Source organism: Stylophora pistillata, chromosome 2, assembly GCF_964205215.1.
Source record: "Stylophora pistillata chromosome 2, jaStyPist1.2, whole genome shotgun sequence".
In the NCBI taxonomy this organism is placed as follows: Eukaryota; Metazoa; Cnidaria; class Anthozoa; order Scleractinia; family Pocilloporidae; genus Stylophora; species Stylophora pistillata.
In genome coordinates, this window is record NC_142520.1 from 29,224,701 (window position 1) to 29,236,317 (window position 11,617).

The following is an 11,617-nucleotide window of genomic DNA, read 5'->3' on the forward strand; positions in this document are numbered from 1 at the left end:
ACGAACAATTTGCACAGGGAATTTTAAACACGACGTTGGTCTGCGATTCCATCGAAGGTCTGAATTTTGGAGCTGGGAACTGTTGTTGTAGAATAAAATATCGATCAATACACGTATTTACACTTCAAGGCACCTACCCTATATTAATCGCGATGTTAAACTTTGAGTGCTTTCGCTTGCACACTTCATTTCTTTCCGTTTTGCCACCAAAGAGATAAAAGGTGTAAATTATTTTCCTTCTCGAGCACTGAAATTCAGTGGAAGTTTGAAAAAAAAGATGTTAAAAATAAACGGCTTGTAAATTCATTGAAATACCACCATTATCCTTAAATAGTGTGAAGCTTGTTTAAAAAGTTTGAAAACGAATGTAAAAACAAAGTTCAAATATGAGATGTCGAAGGTTCTAACGTGCACGACTGACCCTGCTTCCTATTCGCTAACGCAATGACAGTTCTGACAGTTGACTTCGAAATGGCTTTCTGGAGCGCACGCTCAGGATGAAAACAAACAATATTATTGATGTTTTCTTGTTTTCCAATTTTTTATTCAATGATGCGGCGACTGACCTTGCTTCTTATTTGCTAACGCAATGACAGTTTTGACAGTTGACTTCGAAATGGCTTTCTGGAGCGCACACTCACGATGAAAACAAACAATATTATGGCTGTTCCGAAAACGGGAGTGCGGAGTGCGGAGGGCGGAGGGCGGAGGGCGGAGGGCGGAGGGCGGAGGGCGGAGGGCGGAGGGCGGAGGGCGGAGGGCGGAATCTGAAAAAAAAATTAAGAAAAGAATTAAAAAAAAAAAAATGAAAAGAATAATTAAATACATAAATAAACCAGAAATAGAAATTTAAGAAATAAAAATAATAAATATTAAAAATTTATGCCGCCTGAAGTGGACTGTTCATATGGTATATTTAACCCAAGATTTTCATAGTTAGCAGTTCACTTTTACCACTTATTAGCAGCTTTAAATGAATATATTAAGTACGTTTATCCCCGTCACATGCCTTTCCATGTCAATTGATTGAATGCCTGGGCTAGGGGAGACAACTTATTCCTCAGCCTCTTCCAGGCGTTCGGTTAGTTGGGTCAAAGCTCGGAAAACGGTGAGCGAAAAAATCGAGAAAAGTGCTTTTTTTTACTCTGTTTTGCGTTAAAAGCCTTCAAGTACTGTGCACCAACTTAACTTTATTTCCAGCTTGAAATCAGTAATTTTCTTCCGGAGAAGATATTAGATTCTAGCAGAAAAAAAGAGAAAGACATGGCCGCAGTCACGGTAGTTGGACGTGGAATTGACGAGACAAGCAACCCTGTGCAGTTAAATGGCTTTTTTGGGAAAACATTTTATTTTTATAATTTGATTTCTCAAAGTGCAACTTTACCTGTGTATTGACTCGTTTCTCTACTTGTCAATCTACATTTTTTATCTTACTATTTTTCAGCGCTGGATATCTTTCAAGGTTTTAGATTGAGCTTTGCGAGAACTTTACGACGCGCAGTTGACAAGTTGTGAGAATGGTTCAAGGGTTAATTCACACGGGCAGTTTATTTTTGGAAAGCAAAGTTTGAGATTGTTTCGAGGCAATAGAGCTTTCCAGCAAAACCGAAGGTGTAATTTCTCGCATTTTCTAGACATGGTCAAAACTTGACTGTGCTTTACTTTTTTTTTTTTCCGTAAAAGTGAGCTGCTAACTATAAAAATCTCGAGTTAAATATATCATATGAACAGTCCACTTCAGGCGGCGTGAATTTTTTAATAATTGTTATTTTATTTCTTAAATTTCTATTTCTAGTTTATTTATGTCTTTAATTATTCTTTTAATTGTTTTTTTTTAATTCTTTATTTAGACTCCGCACTCCACGTTTTCGGAACAGCCCAATATTATTGATATTTTCTTTTTTTCCTATTTGTATTCAATGATGCGATTCAAGGAAAATTCGTAACCTGACTCGTGAATTCCGCTGCGCGATTCGTGCGATATCGGTTTTCGCGTGCAATTTAACGGATGTTACTAAACCTGGTAACGAGGAATGGAGAATGAGGAACGGGGAACGGGGAACGGGGAACGGGGAACAGGTGTACAGCGGTAACCCACCTGAGAATTCAAAATGGCGGAGTAAACAAACATTGATTTTATCGCTAGGTCGCCGCTTGCAGCGAAATTAGACGACTCGCTTTTATTTAAGTATTGCCCAGGCGAAGCCACGAAGCCTAGTATTCCGAGGCGAGAATTCGAAGTCAACGTTTCTGCAATGGCTGCCACCATTTGTTCTGACGTCTCTCCTCGTTTTTCCTTCCTGAAATCTGCATCTTTTGGCAGAGTCTAGGTATGTTGGTTGTTTGCATTGCCCAACAGCATTTTTTTCAGATAAGTAGCAAGGAGGTAATATCTTAGATTAACAGAAATGAGCTAGGAAACGTAATAACCAGCCTAGTTATTAAAATTACTACATGCAGATATCTGCTTACCTTACCGCAAAATAACATCAGGAACATATCTTTGTATCGACCCATAAACTTCCATGTAAACAATAGAGAAATCAAACATAGACAGAACTTTTAATAACATTTAATTTAACAGGAAAACATGAGTTATGTCTTCAAGAATGTAGGTGTATGAATTCACATTCATGCTAATGCTTACAATAATATTTACACTGCATTTATCATATTCAAGAGAAAGTGATTCCCATAATAGGCGTGAAAGTCATTGAGCTGTTTGCTTACAACATTATTGATATTGTTAGGTTGTAACGGTGAAGATGTTGGAGGTAAACTTCATTACCTTGCAGTACAATTACTCTATGAATATAAGAATAAATGCCGCGAGCTTGTAGTTCTGAGTTGATTGTTCAAATGTTGTGCATGAATTTTAAGATACTCACCTCTCCGAGGATTTGATTTCTATGCAAACTGCAATGTGTGCCAGACAAAAACTAAATTTATGAGGCACTCAACATTTCAAAGTAAAATACTTCAATAAAACCTACACTTACCGTCCATGCTTTTTGCTCCGACGATCGCGTTCGATGAGCACGTGCTCAAAACTAGTTGCCAGACCTTTATAGTTCCCTTTACTCCGCCCGCGTATCTGCCTTTCCCGCATCGGTCTGGTCAGCCACGAACGTGCCTGCAGCCGATGTAAACGTGGACAACCTTTTTAATCTTCGCTCGTGAAGTCAAGCCAACAGAATCCGCCATTTTGAATTCTTAGGTGGGTTACACCCGTTCCCCGTTCCCCGTGCCCCGTTCCCCGTGCCCCGTTCCCCGTGCCCCGTTCCCCGTGCCCCGTTACTAGTTTTAGTAACATCCCACTTTAACGTGGAATTCCCTCGTCAGGTAATGAATTTTCCTACAGAATCCGTGTCACAAGAACACACTCAATCCCTTTCCAAACTCACTAGGACTAACAAAAATTGATTTGGAGAACCCAAGTATCTGTCCTTCTGCTACGATGGAGACAAATCCATTAAAAACGAAATGAATCCATCTCGCTCGAAATCCTCCGACTTCGTCGCAAATATTTAGCTGGATTGGAAAATTCCGTTCATTTTGAAAAAGCATCATGTCCGTCAATATCTAAGTATTCTCGGGAACCAGAGAAAACAATAGCGCAGTATTTCGCCCGATGGGAAATGTTGCTACTCGCTTATTCCTATGAACCACCAGCACTCCCATGATACTTGTTTATTGACATATTTGATACGAATGTTTCAGTCAAAATATCCTGACTTTGTTTGACTTGATCTTGGAACAGCTTCAGGTTTAAAAGTATGAATGTTATACATAGGTAGCCGACTCTCTTTTCTTACTTCAACTTTTAGAAAAGAAAAGGAAATGCAACCATCCAACCTCAGGTAGGCAAAGCTGTTTTGCATTTTGATTGACACCCAGCTTGCAATTCCTTGAGTTTCTATTTCATCTGGTTTTGCTGCGAAAAGGAGATAAGTAAGAAAATTCATAAAGCATCCAGATAACACCTTTTTCGTGAGGTAGACTCAGTGCTCTGTGTTACAACAGGTATAACCATATCCTTATTTATAGTATTTTGTCAACAGTTTGATCTATTTTTCGTATTTTAAGTTAAACACGAAGGCGCGCTATAAAAGGAGCCTTAAGCCCCGTCTACACGAGCAATTTTTATATGGCAGTTTTTATGTGGCAATTATTATTTGCCCGTGTAGATGATGAAAAATGACCAATTTTTAGGTGAAAACTGCGTTTGCTGAAAAGCTGGCGTGTTAGTTTTTATGTGGCAAATAAAAATTGCCACATAAAAAAAATTGTCCGTGTAGATGAGACGCCACATAAAATGTGACAAACGCGCCTAAAGCTGCAACACGTCTGGCACGTCTTCTGACTTTCGCCATCTTGCTTTTTTCCTTTCCATGAGCATCTCCGCTTTGCAAAATTATTACTGACGCAAATTGACAACAAATATTTGTCGAGCTATCTACACGGGCAAATAAAAATTGCCACATACAGTTGCCACATAAAAATTGCTCGTGTAGACGGGGCTTAAGGTCCCACTGGACCATTTGTCAATCAACTGTGGTGTGATGTAGAACTCTTAGAGTCAAGTCAGCTTGAGCTACAGCTACTCCAAAGCAGTGAAAAGCGAGCGCATTCCTCAAAATTGTTTTATGTCTTCATCACAATACAAGAATTTTTGAGATTTGTATTTCCTTTCTCCAATGGAAACTGTCTTTATTTGTGGCGGTAAATTTGAGATCGAAGTAGGTGGTTAGCACGTTACCTCATGCCACCATGCTGGTGGAGTAAACAATAGATATCTCATTAGTTCCTTTTATTCGTCTACCAGCATTTAAATTTGACCCACACACGTCAACGGTGAGTGACAAATGAGCCTTGGTCTTCCCAGGGAAGACTTCCTTTTATAGCGCGCCTTCGTGTTTAAAAAAAAAGGTAAATTAAAGTACATCAGTTATCTTTTCCCTGAACCATGATAGCGATCACTTGCATATTCCTTCGTTGAGATTTTAGAGGTTCATTAAATGAATATAGTTGGTTTCAGGTTCCTGTTAAGTCTTCTCAGAGAAAATGAGAGAAACGTTCTCGAGCCAGAAGACATGCCTGCTGTGTGTCTTTACTGTAAACCAAATTTGGTGAGGTAGCCCCATATGAAACTAACAATCTGTGAATAGAGTTTTGTTGCGGTGGGCATTTACGGAAGAATAAAGGAAGTGCATTTCTCAGGAAACTGTGGGCTCTGTCGGTGGGTTAGTATAACATGGTAATTTGGTTTTATCAAAATGAGTTCTTTATGTAGATTAGCTGCCGTGAAGACATTCTAAAGCTGACGTTGTTAAAATATTGAGAAAGACGAGCAAGTGGAAACCATTTTTATTACTCAAGAGGAGCACAAAATCACGACAATCCGACCTTGGTGTAGGATTCAGGTAGCCATCAATAGCTACCTCAATCGCCAACCAAGGTCGGAGTTAGTTATTTTTAACACTACATCCATCCGTTGCAACGCAGGTACGTCCGTTGAAATGAAAACTTTTTGATTTTGGCACTCAAGCACCAACTTAGTTTGAATACAAATTGAATTAAAAAGAAATTACCTTTTTTCCCTAAGTTTACTTCCACGAAGTTGTTACGTTGGAAACAACAGCCATTTGAATTCTGCTACTTCATTACATGAAACCAATTATTGTTTTAATGAATATCAAGCCAGAATTCCCTCTTGGATGGATGTTTCACCAAAACTGTTATCGTTTTGTAAAGTATCTTGTTTGTCAACATTCCAAGTTACCTGGGGAACTAGAGAAAAGGAAAATGCATTTTTACATCTGGTGAAAAATGTTGGTATTTGCAGATTATCATAAACCATCGGCAAACTCAAGATGTTCCACAGGTTTGTTATCATGACATAACATAACATCAACTTTATTTCAACACGATAAGTGTTTAAAGCTTCACGCTTATGAGATCGTGCATTTAAACTAGTCCTAAAACCAATATCTATTACTAACTTACATACAGAATAAAAGTAAGATTACTAATAATTCATAATTATAAAAATTTGTGATATAATATATGCGATATAATTTTCATAAGATACCATTAAAAATATAGTCTTGATCACAAAAGTTTTTGAGGCAGAAGTTACCTTAAAATGAAAATCTTTAAATTCAACGATCTTCCTTAGTCTTGAATCTATGCTCTTTCGTGTGGCACGAACGATGTCTGCATTTCTAGTCGTAATTGTATTCCAAAGAATAATAATAATAATAATAATAATAATAATAATAATAATTACTTGTATTTATATAGCGCTCATATCTTGAACTCATGGCGCTTTACAACACTGTGCGGGGGACTTTACCAGACTGCTGAGCAGTTTACAATCAAATAAAGGCGAATATAATAGATGCCCTCTCCCCCAATTTCAGATAACCAGGCCATACCACATCACAGTAATCTCGTGAAGTGGGTTCTTTAACGTCCCCTGCCTGACCAAATTAACTAATTAATAGATGCAGGAGTCAGGACCTCCATTTATTCGTCCCTATCCGAGAAGACTAGAATATCTAACCCTTTCTTAATCGATGTTATAGAAAGGTAGCATATTCTTCTCAATTATTTTGTTGGTCCGGCCGGGGCTCGAACCCTCGACCTCCCGCACAACAGTCCAGCGCTTAACCGATTGCGCTAAAAGAACAACCCCTCTATAAGTTACTGAACGTTCTAAATAGCCAGGTTGAAATCTTGGTGTAACAATATTATCTGACCCCCTTAATGAATACTTCGCACCACTCGACCTCTTAACAATAATATTTTCGGACAGTTGTTCTGGTAGCAAATCATGGTATGCAGCGTGTACTACCTTAAACAGTTTGGTCTTATAAATATAATCTAAGGAGTGCCATTTAGCTATCTTCAGAGAGTCATGATGGTAGGTGTCTTTCTTTAAATTATATATCAACTTTGCCGCTCGGTTGGGAAGTTTTTCAATTGCCCCAAATAACTCAAGATTACAACAACTTGCCCATGTAAAAATACTGTGAGTGACGCCAGGAAGAATAACACAGAAATAAAATTGCTCCAATACACTTTTGGGTAAGAATCTTGATTTTCTTAACAGGGTTAAGCTTATTTGCAAAACTCTTTTTAACATTGATCAAATGTGGTGACCATGTTAAACTTTCATTGACAGTTACTCCTAATAAACGCGATTTCTTGACCCAATTAACATAAAAGTCTCCCATAATAATAGGTAAAATAGGGCCTATGATACGTGTCTTAGATATCAGCATAGCTTCACTCTTTTTCGGATGAGGTGTAAGTCTGTTGGCAAGACACCAATCATATAATTCAAATAATTCCCTGTTTAGTTGATAAGCTGCATGATCCCCATTGTCACCCACACAATAAACAGTTGTTTCATCCGCGTACACAAATATTTCACCAGAATTCACAGAAGATGGTAAGTCGTTAGTAAATTAGGTAAATAACGTCGGTCCAAGCACCGATCCCTGTGGAATACCAACATGGACTGGTAATGTCTCTGATTGAACACCATTAACAACTGTAAACTGATGCCTATCGCTCAGATAACTGTTCAGCCAATTTGAGCAGAGATCCTGAAATTCCAAAGTTCCGCTGTAACTTATTGATCAGAAGTGAGTGTTGAACACAGTCAAAAGCTTTCTTGAAATTAATAAAAGCCACTGCAATCGCTTTTCTTGCGTCCACTTCCTTTCTCCACAATTCTGTCAGATGGATTAGTAGTAATTCCGTGGAAAAACCTTTTCGATACGCCCACTGTCTGTTGGAAGCAACGTTGTTGTGGACAAAAACATGTTCAACTAAGGTGTCATTCACCACGGATTCGAGAATTTTACTATGTATGCCTAAGTAATGATACCGGTCTGTAGTTAGCTACTATTTTCTCATCATCCCCTTTGCGTAACGGAGTGATCCTTGCCATTTTCCACTAGCAGATTGGTTATCGATAAAATTTAGTTTCAATTTTGAGAAGCTCTATGTTCTGATCTCTAACTGGTAAGAAAGGCCAAAAAACAAAATTTTATGTAAGTTCTCTTAAGAGATTATATCTCTTGCTTCAATTTAATAGCAACCGATTATTATATGGCTGTCTCACAAGGACTGAGAACTACCGAATTCATGAATTTGATTGGCTGAAATCAATATTGAAAGCGGTCTAGATTTTCCCATCAAGACCGGCATCTAGACCGGTCTAGAAAAAAAAGGAACAAAGAATATAAAAAATAGGCATATGCGATACAGCCATATAATAAACATCTTATTAACTGAGCTAGGTCGGTCTGTATGGGAGAATCTTGACCTCGGTCGCTGGTACAGACCTCACTGCGTTCGGTCTGTACTGGCGACCTCGGTCAAGATTCTCCCATACAGACCTCCCGCTCGGTTAATAAAAACTAATTATAGCCTATCTCGCTTTTTGCAGGCTCGCTGGTCAGCGGTGCTTTGTAAAATTCATGTTACGACACTTCAAATCAAAAAAGAACCCTAACTCTTGGTAAGTAGGCAAACAAAGAGATATACGGTATAGGAAGGAAAAACTAAAAGAATGAATTGATCACTGAACGTCTTTATCAAGTTCTTCATCATTGCTTGTATTCCAGGTGTGGCATAATGTTTAAACTTTGCTACATGCTACATCCATTTTGAAACCACTTATGCTCCCTGTAATCTGATTGGCTTTCATTAGTGCGATTTCTACAAGAATCGCACCATTCTTGCTCTAAATCGCATCTTTTTCCAAGCCAATACGAAAGCTACACTAAAAACGAAATAACCAATCACATTTACAGGCTTTTTAAAGAGGCAATTATTTTGCAAATTTTGCAACTTTTGTTTCCAAAACTTTAATTTTCCTCCACCTCCCCCCCCCCCAAAAAAGTGATGAATTTAATTTCTTACATTTTACATTTGGTGTATATTTTTACGGTTTCTCTTCCTCTCAAGTTTAAAATCCACGCGATCCCGAAGTCAACGAGACAGCAACGAATGAAGGAAATCAGACGTCTCAGCAAGAGTTGGATTTATCAATATTTCCTATCGTTTCAAGTTGTGAAATACAAGACTTTATAAGTCTATAGTATGTCCCGCTCTACAAAACAATGGATGAATGTTTTGAGGGGATGGTGTTAGTGCAGTCAATTTTATTTAGAATTGCTACCACTTTTTCCTTCGAAGCTTCAGTACCGCATGGAAGTCTTCAGTTGTGCGACTCCCGTTTCATCGCTGAATTACACAGGCTGCACCTTGAATTTCTTCTCCAAAGACAGCGAGAATTCTCTGCCACAGCCACAGATGAAACGGAGGACTCACATCACTGAGTCCGACGACGAAGATTGAACTTTGAAGCGCAATTTGTTTTTATTTTTCAGCGGACCTTATGATTTTCCTGACTGTCGGAGTTTTTGACACATCATGTCAGATTAAAAAAAGCGTTTCCGGCTCTGCTTTTGATTTAGAAACTGGCTCAGTACTGCATCAATAAAATATGTGCACTGACTAGAATCCTGTATTCGGACGATTTCAAAAGGGATGTATTGAAGTCGCAATTGAACTTCGTGCCGTTCAGTTTTGGTCTGAAATCGTACTTGTGATTTCGGAGCGACTTACCCTTGACTCAGTTCAGTTACCATTTTAAATGAAACCGCTAGCTCCAACAGATATTCAAGTAAAATTAAAGGAGGACTCCAAGAGAGCGACTACCTACACTGATGCCTGTTGGTGTCACACGGCAACAATTCTCCCTTGTTCAGGATAATCAGTCAATCTCGCAAAGAGAAGAGTTTTTACCGCATATCTTTGAGTTACCTTAAGACTTCGTCGTTGGTAGATACTTTATGAATGCCTTAGAGATCGCCGTTGACTCCACTGTATTGTTTAACGTGGGCTCATTATCGTTGACCCTTTCGCTTCCACATCTCACTAGTGATTCCTTACTGTCTGCCATGCCATACAAATTCGGTAAAATCAATTTGCAGTTTGTTGAAGCACAGATTAATTTAAAATCCCAGCCGAGGTACCTGCAAGTTCAGAGAATTTGGCATTAGATCAACTAGTAACCTCCCGAGTGACATCTTTCTTTATCCTCGTCACCTGTCTGCTTGATATGATTTTGATATTGTAAGGAGAGATTTTTTTCTTGGTTACTTATGAGAGTTAAAGAGTAATAAAGGGGCCCTTTGACGATCGTGAGCCCACAGTTAAAATCTCCTTCTTCCTTCTTTAGATCAGGATCAACCTCCACAAATATTGCTGATTTAGTGGCAAATGCCACCAAAGCAGCAACATCTGTGGATGTGGCCTCGTCTTTCATAACTTCCTGTGGGCAAGAAGAGTTTTCGTTGTTTATCTCTTCATCGTCGCTAATTGAGGATACTCGAGAGTTTTCCACTGGCATGGAGTTCCTAATTGTGTCAAAGTTCTCCTTAGCTTTCTCCATATCAACACCGGCCGATCCGAGATGCTCTCGATGAATTTCCCCGGGGTGCAGACTTCTTTGTTGCTTGTGAATTAAAGGGTTTGAACTTTGTAAAGTCTCTGTCTGGTTCCTGTTATTGTTGGAAATCGGTTACGCAAAACTCAAGAAATACCACCAAACAGAGAAGCGGTTAACACTAAAACTCCAAATCAGAACGACCTCCAAAAATCCGACACGTGAAGAAACTGCACTCAAGTAAATCGTGCACGTAACAAATAGTCACAATGTGTTTACACAATTAGAAGTCTTATCGCGCGCGCTTAAGTCGCGCGTCATACCGGTTGAGTTGTCCCACTTGGAGTAAGTGACGATTTTAAAAAATATTCAGACATAATGTTCATAAATATTCAGATCAAATCTACAAAAGAACAACGACAGCTCATACCGATATCAGGAATGGTGGATTTCTTGCACCAAATATTGGTAGGAGAAGATTAATATAGGAGCTTTGAGAAATAGAGGGTTGCGCGTTTAAAGCTGGAGAGTAAGCAACTGCTTACGACGGTTAGACCCCGTAAGCACAGCTTAAAGGTGACGGTTGGTAATTCATCGTTTACTTCAATGACAATTGTCTTGTTACAGTTGCAATTAAGTAAAAGTACACATACAATAGTAGTTATCTATGTTTTGTCATTCCTGGATTTGTGTTGGTGAATAAGGACTAACCTCTGCAGGGAGGGATTTAAAATTGTTGAGTGTCTAGTTTGGATAACACGAATGAAAAACTTAAGTGAATTTAACTTGAATTAAGTGATTGATTTGCCTGCATGTTGCGTCTTTTGGCCCCGGTCGTTGTCAAAATAAATGAGAGCTATTTGGTGAGTTATCTTTTATGACCGATTTTGTAAAACAATTATTCCATTCAGGCTGGCCAAATATGGGATCATTATTAGCAAATCGGTTAAATCAATGATAATCTCTGACCAACTCTTGAAATAACCTCATCTGCATCACTGGTTTAATATGATATACACAAGCAAATTGATTGAGAACCAAAGCTTCAAAAATCCGTTTACACTTGCATTGCCTAATAAGAGGCATATATCACGAATAATTCATTTTGATGAAAGGCTTTTTATCTTTTAAAGCACTCCACCGTTTTTC

At 38.6% G+C, this 11,617-nt stretch overlaps 1 long non-coding RNA gene across 1 annotated transcript; it reads right to left on the reverse strand.

Moving 5' to 3' along the window:
- Positions 1–3,468: 3,468 nt before the first annotated feature.
- LOC148738244 (uncharacterized) lies at positions 3,469–10,312 on the reverse strand. Its single transcript, XR_015997412.1, has 3 exons — positions 9,844–10,312; positions 5,592–5,790; positions 3,469–3,934 (listed from the first exon to the last, which is right to left on the reverse strand). It is a non-coding gene; the product is annotated as an uncharacterized LOC148738244 (long non-coding RNA).
- Between the last annotated feature and the right edge of the window lie 1,305 nt (positions 10,313–11,617).